The 23,842-nt window shown below is 52.4% G+C and overlaps 18 non-coding genes across 18 annotated transcripts; 7 read left to right on the top strand and 11 right to left on the bottom strand.

Moving 5' to 3' along the window:
* The first annotated feature begins 26 nt into the window (after positions 1-26).
* TRNAS-GCU (transfer RNA serine (anticodon GCU)) lies at positions 27-97 on the top strand. The gene has a single exon. It is a non-coding gene; the product is annotated as a tRNA-Ser (tRNA).
* A 71-nt stretch (positions 98-168) lies between these two features.
* On the bottom strand, positions 169-240 carry TRNAW-CCA (transfer RNA tryptophan (anticodon CCA)). The gene has a single exon. It is a non-coding gene; the product is annotated as a tRNA-Trp (tRNA).
* Positions 241-2,273: 2,033 nt separating this feature from the next.
* Positions 2,274-2,344, top strand: TRNAS-GCU (transfer RNA serine (anticodon GCU)). Its single transcript has one exon. It is a non-coding gene; the product is annotated as a tRNA-Ser (tRNA).
* A 71-nt stretch (positions 2,345-2,415) lies between these two features.
* On the bottom strand, positions 2,416-2,487 carry TRNAW-CCA (transfer RNA tryptophan (anticodon CCA)). Its single transcript has one exon. It is a non-coding gene; the product is annotated as a tRNA-Trp (tRNA).
* A 2,033-nt stretch (positions 2,488-4,520) lies between these two features.
* TRNAS-GCU (transfer RNA serine (anticodon GCU)) lies at positions 4,521-4,591 on the top strand. Its single transcript has one exon. It is a non-coding gene; the product is annotated as a tRNA-Ser (tRNA).
* A 71-nt stretch (positions 4,592-4,662) lies between these two features.
* TRNAW-CCA (transfer RNA tryptophan (anticodon CCA)) lies at positions 4,663-4,734 on the bottom strand. Its single transcript has one exon. It is a non-coding gene; the product is annotated as a tRNA-Trp (tRNA).
* Positions 4,735-6,767: 2,033 nt separating this feature from the next.
* On the top strand, positions 6,768-6,838 carry TRNAS-GCU (transfer RNA serine (anticodon GCU)). The gene has a single exon. It is a non-coding gene; the product is annotated as a tRNA-Ser (tRNA).
* Positions 6,839-6,909: 71 nt separating this feature from the next.
* TRNAW-CCA (transfer RNA tryptophan (anticodon CCA)) lies at positions 6,910-6,981 on the bottom strand. The gene has a single exon. It is a non-coding gene; the product is annotated as a tRNA-Trp (tRNA).
* A 253-nt stretch (positions 6,982-7,234) lies between these two features.
* Positions 7,235-7,308, bottom strand: TRNAN-GUU (transfer RNA asparagine (anticodon GUU)). Its single transcript has one exon. It is a non-coding gene; the product is annotated as a tRNA-Asn (tRNA).
* A 1,690-nt stretch (positions 7,309-8,998) lies between these two features.
* Positions 8,999-9,069, top strand: TRNAS-GCU (transfer RNA serine (anticodon GCU)). Its single transcript has one exon. It is a non-coding gene; the product is annotated as a tRNA-Ser (tRNA).
* A 397-nt stretch (positions 9,070-9,466) lies between these two features.
* On the bottom strand, positions 9,467-9,540 carry TRNAN-GUU (transfer RNA asparagine (anticodon GUU)). Its single transcript has one exon. It is a non-coding gene; the product is annotated as a tRNA-Asn (tRNA).
* A 1,706-nt stretch (positions 9,541-11,246) lies between these two features.
* On the top strand, positions 11,247-11,317 carry TRNAS-GCU (transfer RNA serine (anticodon GCU)). The gene has a single exon. It is a non-coding gene; the product is annotated as a tRNA-Ser (tRNA).
* Positions 11,318-11,712: 395 nt separating this feature from the next.
* On the bottom strand, positions 11,713-11,786 carry TRNAN-GUU (transfer RNA asparagine (anticodon GUU)). The gene has a single exon. It is a non-coding gene; the product is annotated as a tRNA-Asn (tRNA).
* Positions 11,787-13,959: 2,173 nt separating this feature from the next.
* On the bottom strand, positions 13,960-14,033 carry TRNAN-GUU (transfer RNA asparagine (anticodon GUU)). The gene has a single exon. It is a non-coding gene; the product is annotated as a tRNA-Asn (tRNA).
* A 1,846-nt stretch (positions 14,034-15,879) lies between these two features.
* On the bottom strand, positions 15,880-15,951 carry TRNAW-CCA (transfer RNA tryptophan (anticodon CCA)). Its single transcript has one exon. It is a non-coding gene; the product is annotated as a tRNA-Trp (tRNA).
* Positions 15,952-17,981: 2,030 nt separating this feature from the next.
* TRNAS-GCU (transfer RNA serine (anticodon GCU)) lies at positions 17,982-18,052 on the top strand. The gene has a single exon. It is a non-coding gene; the product is annotated as a tRNA-Ser (tRNA).
* Positions 18,053-20,679: 2,627 nt separating this feature from the next.
* On the bottom strand, positions 20,680-20,753 carry TRNAN-GUU (transfer RNA asparagine (anticodon GUU)). The gene has a single exon. It is a non-coding gene; the product is annotated as a tRNA-Asn (tRNA).
* Positions 20,754-22,923: 2,170 nt separating this feature from the next.
* Positions 22,924-22,997, bottom strand: TRNAN-GUU (transfer RNA asparagine (anticodon GUU)). The gene has a single exon. It is a non-coding gene; the product is annotated as a tRNA-Asn (tRNA).
* Between the last annotated feature and the right edge of the window lie 845 nt (positions 22,998-23,842).

Here is a 23,842-nt window from a genome sequence, read left to right as displayed (position 1 = left end):
CTCTCTGCTCAGCCTATGTAAGGGAAGCATTGGTGGTTCAGTGGTAAAATTCTCGCCTGCTACGTGGGAGGCCCGGGTTCGATTCCCAGCCAATGCAAAGCGCCCTTCTTTTGGCTTTGCATTAGAAGTCAGAGATATAGATTTGGTGGGGTAAAAAATGTCAAAGAGTGACCCCGACGTGATTTGAACACGCAACCTTCTGATCTGGAGTCAGACGCGCTACCGTTGCGCCACGAGGTCCCTGTGAATGCAGTTCTCAGCCCCGGATCAAGAAATGCTTCTGTGCCTTTTATTGGCCCTCAGTACGCCTGTGGTTAAAGTAGAAGGCTTGGTGTCCCGTTTCCAGTCCTATTGGTGGAAATGACTAGAGGTGAAGAGATGAGAGAAGATAGAAATGTTGAGATAGAGCATGTCACCCAGGCAAAGCGAGAGCTCTAAGAGCAAAGCCAGACAGCTGTGTTTTAATTCAGGACTTGATGTAGGCAAAAGCATACGTCCCTGGGTGGGCTTGAACCACCAACCTTTCGGTTAACAGCCAAACGCGCTAACCGATTGCACCACAGAGACCAACCACTGCAGTGAGCGTGTTGGGACTCGATATATGTTTTTACCTTTGTGCTCCTGCCTGCAGCTCTAAGGTCCTGGCATAAGACAGGTAGGCTTAGACTCCATTGTGACATGTCTTACTTCTCTTAGAAGAAGGTTCTGAGTTGCCAGGCAGCTTATCTTCTGCCGGGCACACTTTCCTTTGCAGGCTTTCAGGTTGTGAATCCAGTACTGCTTAGGTGTCCATGTCAGACATGAGCAGCTCATTGAGCACCACTGTGTGTTTTTTGTGGAGATACAACTCTCAGACTAGAGGGAGCAGGCGGGAAGTGGGTGAGACTCACACAGGGTGGGTGGGGCAGTTAAAGGATGTTATCTAATAGTGTAATCGAGGAGTTGGGTTTTTTGTGCACTACACTTTAACCAGCGATTCTTTCTAAAAGGAAATCCCAGGGCAGTACCCGCAATGAGTGGCATCCCCACACCCGAGGTTGCATTGTGGTAGCTGTTCCCTGAGCCCATAGCCCCTGTCCCCATGTCGCCCTTTCTCCTCGTGTAACTCACCCCAGGTTCGGTGGCTCTGATACTTGCTGCTTCTGCTGCGCGATCATCCCCATGATCTGGGCCTTTGTACGAAATGTCATGTAAGATGACTTTATTCAGCACGGCGTTTGTCATTTGCTTGGTTGTCCTGTCACTGTTGGATGTTTTCTTGCGCAGACTACTGTCTAATGGTGGGAAGGCCACGAGACACGTGACTTTTCTCTTTCCTTGTTAGCATAGTTTCCTGCCACTGTCTTGGTGTGCTGCCAGCCTGTGAGACACGTGTCTTGCCCATCTCAGCTCCACTGTGGCATATTAGATATGTCTTTGAGCAGAGTCCCGGTCCCAGAGCTGCTGCCTTCTCTGCACTCTGGCTTGTAAGACTGCAGGCAAAGGCCCTCCCTGGCCCCTCAGCCAGATAGATACATTTACCTGCAGGGCTCAGCTTTGGTGAAAGATATTGGCGAGAGAGAGGAAAGGGGACGGCCTGTGGTGCACCCCCTATTTTGCATAGAACCACAGCCCCCTGGGAGGGCAGAGACATGAGGGTTCTCAGGGAAAGCCCTCCCAGGAGTGTTGAAGGGCAGGACGTGAAACACAGCAATCCCGGAATGGCCTGCTCTAAGATGCCTGTGCAATAGGCCTGGCCCTAGGCTTCCGGGGCTCTTCCTCGGCAGAGGCCCCAGTGGTATGAGCCCGACCAGGGCTGTGCCCGACCAGGGCTGTAGGGCGCGTTGGGAGCGCGTTAGGGACGCGAAAGAGGGCGCAGGGCGCAGAACTCTGCCCGTTTCTCCCCAGGATTTTGGGGAGGACAGGGAATCTGGCCAGGTCAGTGACTAGGCTTTCCCAGGAGGAAAGTCCAGTGACAGTGGCATGTTGTGAAACACAAGATTGCTGGTGGTCTGGAGGGTGCTTTCTGTCAGCCACTTCTCCCGGGAGCAGCCAGAGAGCAGGCTGATGTCGTGCTCTGTCAAGCACAACACTGGCCCCAAACCACTGTCCTTAGCTAAAGCAGAAACATTCATATTTTCAGTCTCCTGCATCTGATTCCTACCATCAGCATGTGAACGTTTGGCAGTCCAAGGCTTGCCATGCAAACTTTGTTCATAGGTGTCCCATGCGAATGCATGGACCTCATCACTACTGTCTACGGCAGGGCTCTCTGCTCAGCCTAAGTAAGGGAAGCATTGGTGGTTCAGTGGTAGAATTCTCGCCTGCTACGTGGGAGGCCCGGGTTCGATTCCCAGCCAATGCAAAGCGCCCTTCTTTTGGCTTTGCTTTAGAAGTCAGAGATAGAGATTTGGTGGGGTAAAAAATGTCAAAGAGTGACCCCGACGTGATTTGAACACGCAACCTTCTGATCTGGAGTCAGACGCGCTACCGTTGCGCCACGAGGTCCCTGTGAGTGCAGTTCTCAGCCCCGGATCAAGAAATGCTTCTGTGCCTTTTATTGGCCCTCAGTACGCCTGTGGTTAAAGTAGAAGGCTTGGTGTCCCGTTTCCAGTCCTATTGGTGGAAATGACCAGAGGTGAAGAGATGAGAGAAGATAGAAATGTTGAGATAGAGCATGTCATGCAGGCAAAGCGAGAGCTCTAAGAGCAAAGCCAGACAGCTGTGTTTTAATTCAGGACTTGATGTAGGCAAAAGCATACGTCCCTGGGTGGGCTTGAACCACCAACCTTTCGGTTAACAACCGAACTCGCTAACCGATTGCGCCACAGAGACCAACCACTGCAGTGAGCGTGTTGGGACTCGATATATGTTTTTACCTTTGTGCTCCTGTCTGCAGCTCTAAGGTCCTGGCATAAGACAGGTAGGCTTAGACTCCATTGTGACATGTCTTACTTCTCTTAGAAGAAAGTTCTGAGTTGCCAGGCAGCTTATCTTCTGCCGGGCACACTTTCCTTTGCAGGCTTTCAGGTTGTGAATCCAGCACTGCTTAGGTGTCCATGTCAGACATGAGCAGCTCATTGAGCCCCACTGTGTGTTTTTTGTGGAGATACAACTCTCAGACTAGAGGGAGCAGGCGGGAAGTGGGTGAGACTCACACAGGGTGGGTGGGGCAGTTAAAGGATGTTATCTAATAGTGTAATCGAGGAGTTGGGTTTTTTGTGCACTACACTTTAACCAGCGATTCTTTCTAAAAGGAAATCCCAGGGCGGTACCCGCAATGAGTGGCATCCCCACACCCTAGGTTGCATTGTGGTAGCTGTTCCCTGAGCCCATAGCCCCTGTCCCCATGTCGCCCTTTCTCCTCGTGTAACTCACCCCAGGTTCGGTGGCTCTGATACTTGCTGCTTCTGCTGCGCGATCATCCCCATGATCTGGGCCTTTGTACGAAATGTCATGTAAGATGACTTTATTCAGCACGGCGTTTGTCATTTGCTTGGTTGTCCTGTCACTGTTGGATGTTTTCTTGCGCAGACTACTGTCTAATGGTGGGAAGGCCACGAGACACGTGACTTTTCTCTTTCCTTGTTAGCATAGTTTCCTGCCACTGTCTTGGTGTGCTGCCAGCCTGTGAGACACGTGTCTTGCCCATCTCAGCTCCACTGTGGCATATTAGATATGTCTTTGAGCAGAGTCCCGGTCCCAGAGCTGCTGCCTTCTCTGCACTCTGGCTTGTAAGACTGCAGGCAAAGGCCCTCCCTGGCCCCTCAGCCAGATAGATACATTTACCTGCAGGGCTCAGCTTTGGTGAAAGATATTGGCGAGAGAGAGGAAAGGGGACGGCCCGTGGTGCACCCCCTATTTTGCATAGAACCACAGCCCCCTGGGAGGGCAGAGACATGAGGGTTCTCAGGGAAAGCCCTCCCAGGAGTGTTGAAGGGCAGGACGTGAAACACAGCAATCCCGGAATGGCCTGCTCTAAGATGCCTGTGCAATAGGCCTGGCCCTAGGCTTCCGGGGCTCTTCCTCGGCAGAGGCCCCAGTGGTATGAGCCCGACCAGGGCTGTGCCCGACCAGGGCTGTAGGGCGCGTTGGGAGCGCGTTAGGGACGCGAAACAGGGCGCAGGGCGCAGAACTCTGCCCGTTTCTCCCCAGGATTTTGGGGAGGACAGGGAATCTGGCCAGGTCAGTGACTAGGCTTTCCCAGGAGGAAAGTCCAGTGACAGTGGCATGTTGTGAAACACAAGATTGCTGGTGGTCTGGAGGGTGCTTTCTGTCAGCCACTTCTCCCGGGAGCAGCCAGAGAGCAGGCTGATGTCGTGCTCTGTCAAGCACAACACTGGCCCCAAACCACTGTCCTTAGCAAAAGCAGAAACATTCATAGTTTCAGTCTCCTGCATCTGATTCCTACCATCAGCATGTGAACGTTTGGCAGTCCAAGGCTTGCCATGCAAACTTTGTTCATAGGTGTCCCATGCGAATGCATGGGCCTCATCACTACTGTCTACGGCAGGGCTCTCTGCTCAGCCTATGTAAGTGAAGCATTGGTGGTTCAGTGGTAGAATTCTCGCCTGCTACGTGGGAGCCCCGGGTTCGATTCCCAGCCAATGCAAAGCGCCCTTCTTTTGGCTTTGCTTTAGAAGTCAGAGATATAGACTTGGTGGGGTAAAAAATGTCAAAGAGTGACCCCGACGTGATTTGAACACGCAACCTTCTGATCTGGAGTCAGACGCGCTACCGTTGCGCCACGAGGTCCCTGTGCATGCAGTTCTCAGCCCCGGATCAAGAAATGCTTCTGTGCCTTTTATTGGCCCTCAGTACGCCTGTGGTTAAAGTAGAAGGCTTGGTGTCCCGTTTCCAGTCCTATTGGTGGAAATGACTAGAGGTGAAGAGATGAGAGAAGATAGAAATTTTGAGATAGAGCATGTCACGCAGGCAAAGCGAGAGCTCTAAGAGCAAAGCCAGACAGCTGTGTTTTAATTCAGGACTTGATGTAGGCAAAAGCATACGTCCCTGGGTGGGCTTGAACCACCAACCTTTCGGTTAACAGCCGAACACACTAACCGATTGCGCCACAGAGACCAACCACTGCAGTGAGCGTGTTGGGACTCGATATATGTTTTTACCTTTGTGCTCCTGCCTGCAGCTCTAAGGTCCTGGCATAAGACAGGTAGGCTTAGACTCCATTGTGACATGTCTTACTTCTCTTAGAAGAAGGTTCTGAGTTGCCAGGCAGCTTATCTTCTGCCGGGCACACTTTCCTTTGCAGGCTTTCAGGTTGTGAATCCAGTACTGCTTAGGTGTCCATGTCAGACATGAGCAGCTCATTGAGCCCCACTGTGTGTTTTTTGTGGAGATACAACTCTCAGACTAGAGGGAGCAGGCGGGAAGTGGGTGAGACTCACACAGGGTGGGTGGGGCAGTTAAAGGATGTTATCTAATAGTGTAATCGAGGAGTTGGGTTTTTTGTGCACTACACTTTAACCAGCGATTCTTTCTAAAAGGAAATCCCAGGGCAGTACCCGCAATGAGTGGCATCCCCACACCCGAGGTTGCATTGTGGTAGCTGTTCCCTGAGCCCATAGCCCCTGTCCCCATGTCGCCCTTTCTCCTCGTGTAACTCACCCCAGGTTCGGTGGCTCTGATACTTGCTGCTTCTGCTGCGCGATCATCCCCATGATCTGGGCCTTTGTACGAAATGTCATGTAAGATGACTTTATTCAGCACGGCGTTTGTCATTTGCTTGGTTGTCCTGTCACTGTTGGATGTTTTCTTGCGCAGACTACTGTCTAATGGTGGGAAGGCCACGAGACACGTGACTTTTCTCTTTCCTTGTTAGCATAGTTTCCTGCCACTGTCTTGGTGTGCTGCCAGCCTGTGAGACACGTGTCTTGCCCATCTCAGCTCCACTGTGGCATATTAGATATGTCTTTGAGCAGAGTCCCGGTCCCAGAGCTGCTGCCTTCTCTGCACTCTGGCTTGTAAGACTGCAGGCAAAGGCCCTCCCTGGCCCCTCAGCCAGATAGATACATTTACCTGCAGGGCTCAGCTTTGGTGATAGATATTGGCGAGAGAGAGGAAAGGGGACGGCCCGTGGTGCACCCCCTATTTTGCATAGAACCACAGCCCCCTGGGAGGGCAGAGACATGAGGGTTCTCAGGGAAAGCCCTCCCAGGAGTGTTGAAGGGCAGGACGTGAAACACAGCAATCCCGGAAGGGCCTGCTCTAAGATGCCTGTGCAATAGGCCTGGCCCTAGGCTTCCGGGGCTCTTCCTCAGCAGAGGCCCCAGTGGTATGAGCCCGACCAGGGCTGTGCCCGACCAAGGCTGTAGGGCGCGTTGGGAGCGCGTTAGGTACGCGAAAGAGGGCGCAGGGCGCAGAACTCTGCCCGTTTCTCCCCAGGATTTTGGGGAGGACAGGGAATCTGGCCAGGTCAGTGACTAGGCTTTCCCAGGAGGAAAGTCCAGTGACAGTGGCATGTTGTGAAACACAAGATTGCTGGTGGTCTGGAGGGTGCTTTCTGTCAGCCACTTCTCCCGGGAGCAGCCAGAGAGCAGGCTGATGTTGTGCTCTTTCAAGCACAACACTGGCCCCAAACCACTGTCCTTAGCAAAAGCCGAAACATTCATAGTCTCAGTCTCCTGCATCTGATTCCTACCATCAGCATGTGAACGTTTGGCAGTCCAAGGCTTGCCATGCAAACTTTGTTCATAGGTGTCCCATGCGAATGCATGGGCCTCATCACTACTGTCTACGGCAGGGCTCTCTGCTCAGCCTATGTAGGTGAAGCATTGGTGGTTCAGTGGTAGAATTCTCGCCTGCTACGTGGGAGGCCCGGGTTCGATTCCCAGCCAATGCAAAGCGCCCTTCTTTTGGCTTTGCTTTAGAAGTCAGAGATATAGATTTGGTGGGGTAAAAAATGTCAAAGAGTGACCCCGACGTGATTTGAACACGCAACCTTCTGATCTGGAGTCAGACGCGCTACCGTTGCGCCACGAGGTCCCTGTGCATGCAGTTCTCAGCCCCGGATCAAGAAATGCTTCTGTGCCTTTTATTGGCCCTCAGTACGCCTGTGGTTAAAGTAGAAGGCTTGGTGTCCCGTTTCCAGTCCTATTGGTGGAAATGACTAGAGGTGAAGAGATGAGAGAAGATAGAAATGTTGAGATAGAGCATGTCACGCAGGCAAAGCGAGAGCTCTAAGAGCAAAGCCAGACAGCTGTGTTTTAATTCAGGACTTGATGTAGGCAAAAGCATACGTCCCTGGGTGGGCTTGAACCACCAACCTTTCGGTTAACAGCCGAACGCGCTAACCGATTGCGCCACAGAGACCAACCACTGCAGTGAGCGTGTTGGGGCTCGATATATGTTTTTACCTTTGTGCTCCTGTCTGCAGCTCTAAGGTCCTGGCATAAGACAGGTAGGCTTAGACTCCATTGTGACATGTCTTACTTCTCTTAGAAGAAGGTTCTGAGTTGCCAGGCAGCTTATCTTCTGCCGGGCACACTTTCCTTTGCAGGCTTTCAGGTTGTGAATCCAGCACTGCTTAGGTGTCCATGTCAGACATGAGCAGCTCATTGAGCCCCACTGTGTGTTTTTTGTGGAGATACAACTCTCAGACTAGAAGGAGCAGGCGGGAAGTGGGTGAGACTCACACAGGGTGGGTGGGGCAGTTAAAGGATGTTATCTAATAGTGTAATCGAGGAGTTGGGTTTTTTGTGCACTACACTTTAACCAGCGATTCTTTCTAAAAGGAAATCCCAGGGCAGTACCCGCAATGAGTGGCATCCCCACACCCGAGGTTGCATTGTGGTAGCTGTTCCCTGAGCCCATAGCCCCTGTCCCCATGTCGCCCTTTCTCCTCGTGTAACTCACCCCAGGTTCGGTGGCTCTGATACTTGCTGCTTCTGCTGCGCGATCATCCCCATGATCTGGGCCTTTGTACGAAATGTCATGTAAGATGACTTTATTCAGCACGGCGTTTGTCATTTGCTTGGTTGTCCTGTCACTGTTGGATGTTTTCTTGCGCAGACTACTGTCTAATGGTGGGAAGGCCACGAGACACGTGACTTTTCTCTTTCCTTGTTAGCATAGTTTCCTGCCACTGTCTTGGTGTGCTGCCAGCCTGTGAGACACGTGTCTTGCCCATCTCAGCTCCACTGTGGCATATTAGATATGTCTTTGAGCAGAGTCCCGGTCCCAGAGCTGCTGCCTTCTCTGCACTCTGGCTTGTAAGACTGCAGGCAAAGGCCCTCCCTGGCCCCTCAGCCAGATAGATACATTTACCTGCAGGGCTCAGCTTTGGTGATAGATATTGGCGAGAGAGAGGAAAGGGGACGGCCCGTGGTGCACCCCCTATTTTGCATAGAACCACAGCCTCCTGGGAGGGCAGAGACATGAGGGTTCTCAGGGAAAGCCCTCCCAGGAGTGTTGAAGGGCAGGACGTGAAACACAGCAATCCCGGAATGGCCTGGTCTAAGATGCCTGTGCAATAGGCCTGGCCCTAGGCTTCCGGGGCTCTTCCTCAGCAGAGGCCCCAGTGGTATGAGCCCGACCAGGGCTGTAGGGCGCGTTGGGAGCGCGTTAGGGACGCAAAAGAGGGCGCAGGGCGCAGAACTCTGCCCGTTTCTCACCAGGATTTTGGGGAGGACAGGGAATCTGGCCAGGTCAGTGACTAGGCTTTCCCAGGAGGAAAGTCCAGTGACAGTGGCATGTTGTGAAACACAAGATTGCTGGTGGTCTGGAGGGTGCTTTCTGTCAGCCACTTCTCCCGGGAGCAGCCAGAGAGCAGGCTGATGTCGTGCTCTGTCAAGCACAACACTGGCCCCAAACCACTGTCCTTAGCAAAAGCAGAAACATTCATAGTTTCAGTCTCCTGCATCTGATTCCTACCATCAGCATGTGAACGTTTGGCAGTCCAAGGCTTGCCATGCAAATTTTGTTCATAGGTGTCCCATGTGAATGCATGGACCTCATCACTACTGTCTACGGCAGGGCTCTCTGCTCAGCCTATGTAGGTGAAGCATTGGTGGTTCAGTGGTAGAATTCTCGCCTGCTACGTGGGAGGCCCGGGTTCGATTCCCAGCCAATGCAAAGCGCCCTTCTTTTGGCTTTGCTTTAGAAGTCAGAGATATAGATTTGGTGGGGTAAAAAATGTCAAAGAGTGACCCCCGACGTGATTTGAACACGCAACCTTCTGATCTGGAGTCAGACGCGCTACCGTTGCGCCACGAGGTCCCTGTGCATGCAGTTCTCAGCCCCGGATCAAGAAATGCTTCTGTGCCTTTTATTGGCCCTCAGTACGCCTGTGGTTAAAGTAGAAGGCTTGGTGTCCCATTTCCAGTCCTATTGGTGGAAATGACTAGAGGTGAAGAGATGAGAGAAGATAGAAATGTTGAGATAGAGCATGTCACCCAGGCAAAGCGAGAGCTCTAAGAGCAAAGCCAGACAGCTGTGTTTTAATTCAGGACTTGATGTAGGCAAAAGCATACGTCCCTGGGTGGGCTTGAACCACCAACCTTTCGGTTAACAGCCGAACGCGCTAACCGATTGCGCCACAGAGACCAACCACTGCAGTGAGCGTGTTGGGGCTCGATATATGTTTTTACCTTTGTGCTCCTGTCTGCAGCTCTAAGGTCCTGGCATAAGACAGGTAGGCTTAGACTCCATTGTGACATGTCTTACTTCTCTTAGAAGAAGGTTCTGAGTTGCCAGGCAGCTTATCTTCTGCCGGGCACACTTTCCTTTGCAGGCTTTCAGGTTGTGAATCCAGCACTGCTTAGGTGTCCATGTCAGACATGAGCAGCTCATTGAGCCCCACTGTGTGTTTTTTGTGGAGATACAACTCTCAGACTAGAGGGAGCAGGCGGGAAGTGGGTGAGACTCACACAGGGTGGGTGGGGCAGTTAAAGGATGTTATCTAATAGTGTAATCGAGGAGTTGGGTTTTTTGTGCACTACACTTTAACCAGCGATTCTTTCTAAAAGGAAATCCCAGGGCAGTACCCGCAATGAGTGGCATCCCCACACCCGAGGTTGCATTGTGGGAGCTGTTCCCTGAGCCCATAGCCCCTGTCCCCATGTCGCCCTTTCTCCTTGTGTAACTCACCCCAGGTTCGGTGGCTCTGATACTTGCTGCTTCTGCTGCGCGATCATCCCCATGATCTGGGCCTTTGTACGAAATGTCATGTAAGATGACTTTATTCAGCACGGCGTTTGTCATTTGCTTGGTTGTCCTGTCACTGTTGGATGTTTTCTTGCGCAGACTACTGTCTAATGGTGGGAAGGCCACGAGACACGTGACTTTTCTCTTTCCTTGTTAGCATAGTTTCCTGCCACTGTCTTGGTGTGCTGCCAGCCTGTGAGACACGTGTCTTGCCCATCTCAGCTCCACTGTGGCATATTAGATATGTCTTTGAGCAGAGTCCCGGCCCCAGAGCTGCTGCCTTCTCTGCACTCTGGCTTGTAAGACTGCAGGCAAAGGCCCTCCCTGGCCCCTCAGCCAGATAGATACATTTACCTGCAGGGCTCAGCTTTGGTGAAAGATATTGGCGAGAGAGAGGAAAGGGGACGGCCCGTGGTGCACCCCCTATTTTGCATAGAACCACAGTCCCCTGGGAGGGCAGAGACATGAGGGTTCTCAGGGAAAGCCCTCCCAGGAGTGTTGAAGGGCAGGACGTGAAACACAGCAATCCCGGAATGGCCTGCTCTAAGATGCCTGTGCAATAGGCCTGGCCCTAGGCTTCCGGGGCTCTTCCTCGGCAGAGGCCCCAGTGGTATGAGCCCGACCAGGGCTGTGCCCGACCAGGGCTGTAGGGCGCGTTGGGAGCGCGTTAGGGACGCGAAAGAGGGCGCAGGGCGCAGAACTCTGCCCGTTTCTCCCCAGGATTTTGGGGAGGACAGGGAATCTGGCCAGGTCAGTGACTAGGCTTTCCCAGGAGGAAAGTCCAGTGACAGTGGCATGTTGTGAAACACAAGATTGCTGGTGGTCTGGAGGGTGCTTTCTGTCAGCCACTTCTCCCGGGAGCAGCCAGAGAGCAGGCTGATGTCGTGCTCTGTCAAGCACAACACTGGCCCCAAACCACTGTCCTTAGCAAAAGCAGAAACATTCATAGTTTCAGTCTCCTGCATCTGATTCCTACCATCAGCATGTGAACGTTTGGCAGTCCAAGGCTTGCCATGCAAACTTTGTTCATAGGTGTCCCATGCGAATGCATGGGCCTCATCACTACTGTCTACGGCAGGGCTCTCTGCTCAGCCTATGTAAGTGAAGCATTGGTGGTTCAGTGGTAGAATTCTCGCCTGCTACGTGGGAGCCCCGGGTTCGATTCCCAGCCAATGCAAAGCGCCCTTCTTTTGGCTTTGCTTTAGAAGTCAGAGATATAGACTTGGTGGGGTAAAAAATGTCAAAGAGTGACCCCGACGTGATTTGAACACGCAACCTTCTGATCTGGAGTCAGACGCGCTACCGTTGCGCCACGAGTCCCTGTGCATGCAGTTCTCAGCCCCGGATCAAGAAATGCTTCTGTGCCTTTTATTGGCCCTCAGTACGCCTGTGGTTAAAGTAGAAGGCTTGGTGGCCCGTTTCCAGTCCTATTGGTGGAAATGACTGGAGGTGAAGAGATGAGAGAAGATAGAAATGTTGAGATAGAGCATGTCACGCAGGCAAAGCGAGAGCTCTAAGAGCAAAGCCAGACAGCTGTGTTTTAATTCAGGACTTGATGTAGGCAAAAGCATACGTCCCTGGGTGGGCTTGAACCACCAACCTTTCGGTTAACAGCCGAACGCGCTAACCGATTGCGCCACAGAGACCAACCACTGCAGTGAGTGTGTTGGGACTCGATATATGTTTTTACCTTTGTGCTCCTGCCTGCAGCTCTAAGGTCCTGGCATAAGACAGGTAGGCTTAGACTCCATTGTGACATGTCTTACTTCTCTTAGAAGAAGGTTCTGAGTTGCCAGGCAGCTTATCTTCTGCCGGGCACACTTTCCTTTGCAGGCTTTCAGGTTGTGAATCCAGTACTGCTTAGGTGTCCATGTCAGACATGAGCAGCTCATTGAGCCCCACTGTGTGTTTTTTGTGGAGATACAACTCTCAGACTAGAGGGAGCAGGCGGGAAGTGGGTGAGACTCACACAGGGTGGGTGGGGCAGTTAAAGGATGTTATCTAATAGTGTAATCGAGGAGTTGGGTTTTTTGTGCACTACACTTTAACCAGCGATTCTTTCTAAAAGGAAATCCCAGGGCAGTACCCGCAATGAGTGGCATCCCCACACCCGAGGTTGCATTGTGGTAGCTGTTCCCTGAGCCCATAGCCCCTGTCCCCATGTCGCCCTTTCTCCTCGTGTAACTCACCCCAGGTTCGGTGGCTCTGATACTTGCTGCTTCTGCTGCGCGATCATCCCCATGATCTGGGCCTTTGTACGAAATGTCATGTAAGATGACTTTATTCAGCACGGCGTTTGTCATTTGCTTGGTTGTCCTGTCACTGTTGGATGTTTTCTTGCGCAGACTACTGTCTAATGGTGGGAAGGCCACGAGACACGTGACTTTTCTCTTTCCTTGTTAGCATAGTTTCCTGCCACTGTCTTGGTGTGCTGCCAGCCTGTGAGACACGTGTCTTGCCCATCTCAGCTCCACTGTGGCATATTAGATATGTCTTTGAGCAGAGTCCCGGCCCCAGAGCTGCTGCCTTCTCTGCACTCTGGCTTGTAAGACTGCAGGCAAAGGCCCTCCCTGGCCCCTCAGCCAGATAGATACATTTACCTGCAGGGCTCAGCTTTGGTGAAAGATATTGGCGAGAGAGAGGAAAGGGGACGGCCCGTGGTGCACCCCCTATTTTGCATAGAACCACAGTCCCCTGGGAGGGCAGAGACATGAGGGTTCTCAGGGAAAGCCCTCCCAGGAGTGTTGAAGGGCAGGACGTGAAACACAGCAATCCCGGAATGGCCTGGTCTAAGATGCCTGTGCAATAGGCCTGGCCCTAGGCTTCCGGGGCTCTTCCTCGGCAGAGGCCCCAGTGGTATGAGCCCGACCAGGGCTGTGCCCGACCAGGGCTGTAGGGCGCGTTGGGAGCGCGTTAGGGACGCGAAAGAGGGCGCAGGGCGCAGAACTCTGCCCGTTTCTCCCCAGGATTTTGGGGAGGACAGGGAATCTGGCCAGGTCAGTGACTAGGCTTTCCCAGGAGGAAAGTCCAGTGACAGTGGCATGTTGTGAAACACAAGATTGCTGGTGGTCTGGAGGGTGCTTTCTGTCAGCCACTTCTCCCGGGAGCAGCCAGAGAGCAGGCTGATGTCGTGCTCTGTCAAGCACAACACTGGCCCCAAACCACTGTCCTTAGCAAAAGCAGAAACATTCATAGTTTCAGTCTCCTGCATCTGATTCCTACCATCAGCATGTGAACGTTTGGCAGTCCAAGGCTTGCCATGCAAACTTTGTTCATAGGTGTCCCATGCGAATGCATGGGCCTCATCACTACTGTCTACGGCAGGGCTCTCTGCTCAGCCTATGTAAGTGAAGCATTGGTGGTTCAGTGGTAGAATTCTCGCATGCTACGTGGGAGCCCCGGGTTCGATTCCCAGCCAATGCAAAGCGCCCTTCTTTTGGCTTTGCTTTAGAAGTCAGAGATATAGACTTGGTGGGGTAAAAAATGTCAAAGAGTGACCCCGACGTGATTTGAACACGCAACCTTCTGATCTGGAGTCAGACGCGCTACCGTTGCGCCACAAGGTCCCTGTTCATGCAGTTCTCAGCCCCGGATCAAGAAATGCTTCTGTGCCTTTTATTGGCCCTCAGTACGCCTGTGGTTAAAGTAGAAGGCTTGGTGTCCCGTTTCCAGTCCTATTGGTGGAAATGACTGGAGGTGAAGAGATGAGAGAAGATAGAAATGTTGAGATAGAGCATGTCACGCAGGCAAAGCGAGAGCTCTAAGAGCAAAGCCAGACAGCTGTGTTTTAATTCAGGACTTGATGTAGGCAAAAGCATACGTCCCTGGGTGGGCTTGAACCACCAACCTTTCGGTTAACAGCCGAACGCGCTAACCGATTGCGCCACAGAGACCAACCACTGCAGTGAGCGTGTTGGGGCTCGATATATGTTTTTACCTTTGTGCTCCTGTCTGCAGCTCTAAGGTCCTGGCATAAGACAGGTAGGCTTAGACTCCATTGTGACATGTCTTACTTCTCTTAGAAGAAGGTTCTGAGTTGCCAGGCAGCTTATCTTCTGCCGGGCACACTTTCCTTTGCAGGCTTTCAGGTTGTGAATCCAGCACTGCTTAGGTGTCCATGTCAGACATGAGCAGCCCATTGAGCCCCACTGTGTTTTTTGTGGAGATACAACTCTCAGACTAGAGGGAGCAGGCGGGAAGTGGGTGAGACTCACACAGGGTGGGTGGGGCAGTTAAAGGATGTTATCTAATAGTGTAATCGAGGAGTTGGGTTTTTTGTGCACTACACTTTAACCAGCGATTCTTTCTAAAAGGAAATCCCAGGGCAGTACCCGCAATGAGTGGCATCCCCACACCCGAGGTTGCATTGTGGGAGCTGTTCCCTGAGCCCATAGCCCCTGTCCCCATGTCGCCCTTTCTCCTCGTGTAACTCACCCCAGGTTCGGTGGCTCTGATACTTGCTGCTTCTGCTGCGCGATCATCCCCATGATCTGGGCCTTTGTACGAAATGTCATGTAAGATGACTTTATTCAGCACGGCGTTTGTCATTTGCTTGGTTGTCCTGTCACTGTTGGATGTTTTCTTGCGCAGACTACTGTCTAATGGTGGGAAGGCCATGAGACACGTGACTTTTCTCTTTCCTTGTTAGCATAGTTTCCTGCCACTGTCTTGGTGTGCTGCCAGCCTGTGAGACACGTGTCTTGCCCATCTCAGCTCCACTGTGGCACATTAGATATGTCTTTGAGCAGAGTCCCGGTCCCAGAGCTGCTGCCTTCTCTGCACTCTGGCTTGTAAGACTGCAGGCAAAGGCCCTCCCTGGCCCCTCAGCCAGTTAGATACATTTACCTGCAGGGCTCAGCTTTGGTGAAAGATATTGGCGAGAGAGAGGAAAGGGGACGGCCCGTGGTGCACCCCCTATTTTGCATAGAACCACAGCCTCCTGGGAGGGCAGAGACATGAGGGTTCTCAGGGAAAGCCCTCCCAGGAGTGTTGAAGGGCAGGACGTGAAACACAGCAATCCCGGAATGGCCTGGTCTAAGATGCCTGTGCAATAGGCCTGGCCCTAGGCTTCCGGGGCTCTTCCTCGGCAGAGGCCCCAGTGGTATGAGCCCGACCAGGGCTGTGCCCGACCAGGGCTGTAGGGCGCGTTGGGAGCGCGTTAGGGACGCGAAAGAGGGCGCAGGGCGCAGAACTCTGCCCGTTTCTCCCCAGGATTTTGGGGAGGACAGGGAATCTGGCCAGGTCAGTGACTAGGCTTTCCCAGAAGGAAAGTCCAGTGACAGTGGCATGTTGTGAAACACAAGATTGCTGGTGGTCTGGAGGGTGCTTTCTGTCAGCCACTTCTCCCGGGAGCAGCCAGAGAGCAGGCTGATGTCGTGCTCTGTCAAGCACAACACTGGCCCCAAACCACTGTCCTTAGCAAAAGCAGAAACATTCATAGTTTCAGTCTCCTGCATCTGATTCCTGCCATCAGCATGTGAACGTTTGGCAGTCCAAGGCTTGCCATGCAAACTTTGTTCATAGGTGTCCCATGCGAATGCATGGGCCTCATCACTACTGTCTACAGCAGGGCTCTCTGCTCAGCCTATGTAAGTGAAGCATTGGTGGTTCAGTGGTAGAATTCTCGCCTGCCATGCGGGAGGCCCGGGTTCGATTCCCGGCCAATGCAAAGCGCCCTTCTTTTGGCTTTGCTTTAGAAGTCAGAGATATAGACATGGTGGGGAAAAAAATGTCAAAGAGTGACCCCGACGTGATTTGAACACGCAACCTTCTGATCTGGAGTCAGACGCGCTACCGTTGCGCCACGAGGTCCCTGTGCATGCAGTTCTCAGCCCCGGATCAAGAAATGCTTCTGTGCCTTTTATTGGCCCTCAGTACGCCTGTGGTTAAAGTAGAAGGCTTGGTGGCCCGTTTCCAGTCCTATTGGTGGAAATGACTAGAGGTGAAGAGATGAGAGAAGATAGAAATGTTGAGATAGAGCATGTCACGCAGGCAAAGCGAGAGCTCTAAAAGCAAAGCCAGACAGCTGTGTTTTAATTCAGGACTTGATGTAGGCAAAAGCATACGTCCCTGGGTGGGCTTGAACCACCAAACTTTCGGTTAACAGCCGAACGCGCTAACCAATTGCGCCACAGAGACCAACCACCGCAGTGAGCATGTTGGGACTCAATATATGTTTTTACCTTTGTGCTCCTGCCTGCAGCTCTAAGGTCCTGGCATAAGACAGGTAGGCTTAGACTCCATTGTGACATGTCTTACTTCTCTTAGAAGAAGGTTCTGAGTTGCCAGGCAGCTTATCTTCTGCCGGGCACACTTTCCTTTGCAGGCTTTCAGGTTGTGAATCCAGCACTGCTTAGGTGTCCATGTCAGACATGAGCAGCTCATTGAGCCCCACTGTGTGTTTTTTGTGGAGATACAACTCTCAGACTAGAGGGAGCAGGCGGGAAGTGGGTGAGACTCACACAGGGTGGGTGGGGCAGTTATAGGATGTTATCTAATAGTGTAATCGAGGAGTTGGGTTTTTTGTGCACTACACTTTAACCAGCGATTCTTTCTAAAAGGAAATCCCAGGGCAGTACCCGCAATGAGTGGCATCCCCACACCCGAGGTTGCATTGTGGTAGCTGTTCCCTGAGCCCCTAGCCCCTGTCCCCATGTCGCCCTTTCTCCTCGTGTAACTCACCTCAGGTTCGGTGGCTCTGATACTTGCTGCTTCTGCGCGATCATCCCCATGATCTGGGCCTTTGTACGAAATGTCATGTAAGATGACTTTATTCAGCACAGCGTTTGTCATTTGCTTGGTTGTCCTGTCACTGTTGGATGTTTTCTTGCGCAGACTACTGTCTAATGGTGGGAAGACCACGAGACACGTGACTTTTCTCTTTCCTTGTTAGCATAGTTTCCTGCCACTGTCTTGTTGTGCTGCCTGCCTGTGAGACACGTGTCTTGCCCATCTCAGCTCCACTGTGGCATGTTAGATATGTCTTTGAGCAGAGTCCCGGTCCCAGAGCTGCTGCCTTCTCTGCACTCTGGCTTGTAAGACTGCAGGCAAAGGCCCTCCCTGGCCCCTCAGCCAGATAGATACATTTACCTGCAGGGCTCAGCTTTGGTGAAAGATATTGGCGAGAGAGAGGAAAGGGGACGGCCCGTGGTGCACCCCCTATTTTGCATAGAACCACAGCCCCCTGGGAGGGCAGAGACATGAGGGTTCTCAGGGAAAGCCCTCCCAGGAGTGTTGAAGGGCAGGACGTGAAACACAGCAATCCCGGAATGGCCTGCTCTAAGATGCCTGTGCAATAGGCCTGGCCCTAGGCTTCCGGGGCTCTTCCTCGGCAGAGGCCCCAGTGGTATGAGCCCGACCAGGGCTGTGCCCGACCAGGGCTGTAGGGCGCGTTGGGAGCGCGTTAGGGACGCGAAAGAGGGCGCAGGGCGCAGAACTCTGCCCGTTTCTCCCCAGGATTTTGGGGAGGACAGGGAATCTGGCCAGGTCAGTGACTAGGCTTTCCCAGGAGGAAAGTCCAGTGACAGTGGCATGTTGTGAAACACAAGATTGCTGGTGGTCTGGATGGTGCTTTCTGTCAGCCACTTCTCCCGGGAGCAGCCAGAGAGCAGGCTGATGTCGTGCTCTGTCAAGCACAACACTGGCCCCAAACCACTGTCCTTAGCAAAAGCAGAAACATTCATAGTTTCAGTCTCCTGCATCTGATTCCTACCATCAGCATGTGAACGTTTGGCAGTCCAAGGCTTGCCATGCAAACTTTGTTCATAGGTGTCCCATGCGAATGCATGGGCCTCATCACTACTGTCTACGGCAGGGCTCTCTGCTCAGCCTATGTAAGTGAAGCATTGGTGGTTCAGTGGTAGAATTCTCGCCTGCTACGTGGGAGGCCCGGGTTCGATTCCCAGCCAATGCAAAGCGCCCTTCTTTTGGCTTTGCTTTAGAAGTCAGAGATATAGACTTGGTGGGGTAAAAAATGTCAAAGAGTGACCCCGACGTGATTTCAACACGCAACCTTCTGATCTGGAGTTAGACGCGCTACCGTTGCGCCACGAGGTCCCTGTGAATGCAGTTCTCAGCCCCGGATCAAGAAATGCTTCTATGCCTTTTATTGGCCCTCAGTACACCTGTGGTTAAAGTAGAAGGCTTGGTGTCCCGTTTCCAGTCCTATTGGTGGAAATGACTAGAGGTGAAGAGATGAGAGAAGATAGAAATGTTGAGATAGAGCATGTCACGCAGGCAAAGCGAGAGCTCTAAGAGCAAAGCCAGACAGCTGTGTTTTAATTCAGGACTTGATGTAGGCAAAAGCATACGTCCCTGGGTGGGCTTGAACCACCAAACTTTCGGTTAACAGCTGAACGCGCTAACCGATTGCGCCACAGAGACCAACCACTGCAGTGAGCGTGTTGGGACTCGATATATGTTTTTACCTTTGTGCTCCTGTCTGCAGCTCTAAGGTCCTGGCATAAGACAGGTAGGCTTAGACTCCATTGTGACATGTCTTACTTCTCTTAGAAGAAGGTTCTGAGTTGCCAGGCAGCTTATCTTCTGCCGGGCACACTTTCCTTTGCAGGCTTTCAGGTTGTGAATCCAGCACTGCTTAGGTGTCCATGTCAGACATGAGCAGCTCATTGAGCCCCACTGTGTGTTTTTTGTGGAGATACAACTCTCAGACTAGAGGGAGCAGGCGGGAAGAGGGTGAGACTCACACAGGGTGGGTGGGGCAGTTAAAGGATGTTATCTAATAGTGTAATCGAGGAGTTGGGTTTTTTGTGCACTACACTTTAACCAGCGATTCTTTCTAAAAGGAAATCCCAGGGCAGTACCCGCAATGAGTGGCATCCCCACACCCGAGGTTGCATTGTGGTAGCTGTTCCCTGAGCCCATAGCCCCTGTCCCCATGTCGCCCTTTCTCCTCGTGTAACTCACCTCAGGTTCGGTGGCTCTGATACTTGCTGCTTCTGCTGCGCGATCATCCCCATGATCTGGGCCTTTGTACGAAATGTCATGTAAGATGACTTTATTCAGCACGGCGTTTGTCATTTGCTTGGTTGTCCTGTCACTGTTGGATGTTTTCTTGCGCAGACTACTGTCTAATGGTGGGAAGGCCACGAGACACGTGACTTTTCTCTTTCCTTGTTAGCATAGTTTCCTGCCACTGTCTTGGTGTGCTGCCAGCCTGTGAGACACGTGTCTTGCCCATCTCAGCTCCACTGTGGCATATTAGATATGTCTTTGAGCAGAGTCCCGGTCCCAGAGCTGCTGCCTTCTCTGCACTCTGGCTTGTAAGACTGCAGGCAAAGGCCCTCCCTGGCCCCTCAGCCAGATAGATACATTTACCTGCAGGGCTCAGCTTTGGTGAAAGATATTGGCGAGAGAGAGGAAAGGGGACGGCCCGTGGTGCACCCCCTATTTTGCATAGAACCACAGCCCCCTGGGAGGGCAGAGACATGAGGGTTCTCAGGGAAAGCCCTCCCAGGAGTGTTGAAGGGCAGGACGTGAAACACAGCAATCCCGGAATGGCCTGCTCTAAGATGCCTGTGCAATAGGCCTGGCCCTAGGCTTCCGGGGCTCTTCCTCGGCAGAGGCCCCAGTGGTATGAGCCCGACCAGGGCTGTAGGGCGCGTTGGGAGCGCGTTAGGGACGCGAAAGAGGGCGCAGGGCGCAGAACTCTGCCCGTTTCTCCCCAGGATTTTGGGGAGGACAGGGAATCTGGCCAGGTCAGTGACTAGGCTTTCCCAGAAGGAAAGTCCAGTGACAGTGGCATGTTGTGAAACACAAGATTGCTGGTGGTCTGGAGGGTGCTTTCTGTCAGCCACTTCTCCCGGGAGCAGCCAGAGAGCAGGCTGATGTCGTGCTCTGTCAAGCACAACACTGGCCCCAAACCACTGTCCTTAGCAAAAGCAGAAACATTCATAGTTTCAGTCTCCTGCATCTGATTCCTGCCATCAGCATGTGAACGTTTGGCAGTCCAAGGCTTGCCATGCAAACTTTGTTCATAGGTGTCCCATGCGAATGCATGGGCCTCATCACTACTGTCTACGGCAGGGCTCTCTGCTCAGCCTATGTAAGTGAAGCATTGGTGGTTCAGTGGTAGAATTCTCGCCTGCCACGCGGGAGGCCTGGGTTCGATTCCCGGCCAATGCAAAGCGCCCTTCTTTTGACTTTGCTTTAGGAGTCAGAGATATAGACTTGGTGGGGAAAAAAATGTGAAAGAGTGACCCCGACGTGATTTGAACACGCAACCTTCTGATCTGGAGTCAGACGTGCTACCGTTGCGCCACGAGGTCCCTGTGCGTGCAGTTCTCAGCCCCGGATCAAGAAATGCTTCTGTGCCTTTTATTGGCCCTCAGTACGCCTGTGGTTAAAGTAGAAGGCTTGGTGGCCCGTTTCCAGTCCTATTGGTGGAAATGACTAGAGGTGAAGAGATGAGAGAAGATAGAAATGTTGAGATAGAGCATGTCACGCAGGCAAAGCGAGAGCTCTAAGAGCAAAGCCAGACTGCTGTGTTTTAATTCAGGACTTCATGTAGGCAAAAGCATACGTCCCTGGGTGGGCTTGAACCACCAACCTTTCGGTTAACAGCCGAACGCGCTAACCGATTGCGCCACAGAGACCAACCACCGCAGTGAGCGTGTTGGGACTCAATATATGTTTTTACCTTTGTGCTCCTGCCTGCAGCTCTAAGGTCCTGGCATAAGACAGGTAGGCTTAGACTCCATTGTGACATGTCTTACTTCTCTTAGAAGAAGGTTCTGAGTTGCCAGGCAGCTTATCTTCTGCCGGGCACACTTTCCTTTGCAGGCTTTCAGGTTGTGAATCCAGCACTGCTTAGGTGTCCATGTCAGACATGAGCAGCTCATTGAGCCCCACTGTGTGTTTTTTGTGGAGATACAACTCTCAGACTAGAGGGAGCAGGCGGGAAGTGGGTGAGACTCACACAGGGTGGGTGGGGCAGTTAAAGGATGTTATCTAATAGTGTAATCGAGGAGTTGGGTTTTTTGTGCACTACACTTTAACCAGCGATTCTTTCTAAAAGGAAATCCCAGGGCAGTACCCGCAATGAGTGGCATCCCCACACCCGAGGTTGCATTGTGGTAGCTGTTTCCTGAGCCCCTAGCCCCTGTCCCCATGTCGCCCTTTCTCCTCGTGTAACTCACCTCAGGTTCGGTGGCTCTGATACTTGCTGCTTCTGCGCGATCATCCCCATGATCTGGGCCTTTGTACGAAATGTCATGTAAGATGACTTTATTCAGCACAGCGTTTGTCATTTGCTTGGTTGTCCTGTCACTGTTGGATGTTTTCTTGCGCAGACTACTGTCTAATGGTGGGAAGGCCACGAGACACGTGACTTTTCTCTTTCCTTGTTAGCATAGTTTCCTGCCACTGTCTTGTTGTGCTGCCTGCCTGTGAGACACGTGTCTTGCCCATCTCAGCTCCACTGTGGCATGTTAGATATGTCTTTGAGCAGAGTCCCGGTCCCAGAGCTGCTGCCTTCTCTGCACTCTGGCTTGTAAGACTGCAGGCAAAGGCCCTCCCTGGCCCCTCAGCCAGATAGATACATTTACCTGCAGGGCTCAGCTTTGGTGAAAGATATTGGCGAGAGAGAGGAAAGGGGACGGCCCGTGGTGCACCCCCTATTTTGCATAGAACCACAGCCTCCTGGGAGGGCAGAGACGTGAGGGTTCTCAGGGAAAGCCCTCCCAGGAGTGTTGATGGGCAGGACGTGAAACACAGCAATCCCGGAATGGCCTGGTCTAAAATGCCTGTGCAATAGGCCTGGCCCTAGGCTTCCGGGGCTCTTCCTCGGCAGAGGCCCCAGTGGTATGAGCCCGACCAGGGCTGTGCCCGACCAGGGCTGTAGGGCGCGTTGGGAGCGCGTTAGGGACGCGAAAGAGGGCGCAGGGCGCAGAACTCTGCCCGTTTCTCCCCAGGATTTTGGGGAGGACAGGGAATCTGGCCAGGTCAGTGACTAGGCTTTCCCAGAAGGAAAGTCCAGTGACAGTGGCATGTTGTGAAACACAAGATTGCTGGTGGTCTGGAGGGTGCTTTCTGTCAGCCACTTCTCCCGGGAGCAGCCAGAGAGCAGGCTGATGTCGTGCTCTGTCAAGCACAACACTGGCCCCAAACCACTGTCCTTAGCAAAAGCAGAAACATTCATAGTTTCAGTCTCCTGCATCTGATTCCTGCCATCAGCATGTGAACGTTTGGCAGTCCAAGGCTTGCCATGCAAACTTTGTTCATAGGTGTCCCATGCGAATGCATGGGCCTCATCACTACTGTCTACGGCAGGGCTCTCTGCTCAGCCTATGTAAGTGAAGCATTGGTGGTTCAGTGGTAGAATTCTCGCCTGCCACGCGGGAGGCCTGGGTTCGATTCCCGGCCAATGCAAAGCGCCCTTCTTTTGACTTTGCTTTAGGAGTCAGAGATATAGACTTGGTGGGGAAAAAAATGTGAAAGAGTGACCCCGACGTGATTTGAACACGCAACCTTCTGATCTGGAGTCAGACGTGCTACCGTTGCGCCACGAGGTCCCTGTGCGTGCAGTTCTCAGCCCCGGATCAAGAAATGCTTCTGTGCCTTTTATTGGCCCTCAGTACGCCTGTGGTTAAAGTAGAAGGCTTGGTGGCCCGTTTCCAGTCCTATTGGTGGAAATGACTAGAGGTGAAGAGATGAGAGAAGATAGAAATGTTGAGATAGAGCATGTCACGCAGGCAAAGCGAGAGCTCTAAGAGCAAAGCCAGACTGCTGTGTTTTAATTCAGGACTTCATGTAGGCAAAAGCATACGTCCCTGGGTGGGCTTGAACCACCAACCTTTCGGTTAACAGCCGAACGCGCTAACCGATTGCGCCACAGAGACCAACCACCGCAGTGAGCGTGTTGGGACTCAATATATGTTTTTACCTTTGTGCTCCTGCCTGCAGCTCTAAGGTCCTGGCATAAGACAGGTAGGCTTAGACTCCATTGTGACATGTCTTACTTCTCTTAGAAGAAGGTTCTGAGTTGCCAGGCAGCTTATCTTCTGCCGGGCACACTTTCCTTTGCAGGCTTTCAGGTTGTGAATCCAGCACTGCTTAGGTGTCCATGTCAGACATGAGCAGCTCATTGAGCCCCACTGTGTGTTTTTTGTGGAGATACAACTCTCAGACTAGAGGGAGCAGGCGGGAAGTGGGTGAGACTCACACAGGGTGGGTGGGGCAGTTAAAGGATGTTATCTAATAGTGTAATCGAGGAGTTGGGTTTTTTGTGCACTACACTTTAACCAGCGATTCTTTCTAAAAGGAAATCCCAGGGCAGTACCCGCAATGAGTGGCATCCCCACACCCGAGGTTGCATTGTGGTAGCTGTTTCCTGAGCCCCTAGCCCCTGTCCCCATGTCGCCCTTTCTCCTCGTGTAACTCACCTCAGGTTCGGTGGCTCTGATACTTGCTGCTTCTGCGCGATCATCCCCATGATCTGGGCCTTTGTACGAAATGTCATGTAAGATGACTTTATTCAGCACAGCGTTTGTCATTTGCTTGGTTGTCCTGTCACTGTTGGATGTTTTCTTGCGCAGACTACTGTCTAATGGTGGGAAGGCCACGAGACACGTGACTTTTCTCTTTCCTTGTTAGCATAGTTTCCTGCCACTGTCTTGTTGTGCTGCCTGCCTGTGAGACACGTGTCTTGCCCATCTCAGCTCCACTGTGGCATGTTAGATATGTC

This window comes from Pleurodeles waltl, chromosome 4_1 (genome assembly GCF_031143425.1).
Source record: "Pleurodeles waltl isolate 20211129_DDA chromosome 4_1, aPleWal1.hap1.20221129, whole genome shotgun sequence".
In the NCBI taxonomy this organism is placed as follows: Eukaryota; Metazoa; Chordata; class Amphibia; order Caudata; family Salamandridae; genus Pleurodeles; species Pleurodeles waltl.
This window is presented reverse-complemented; position numbering and strand designations above follow the sequence as displayed.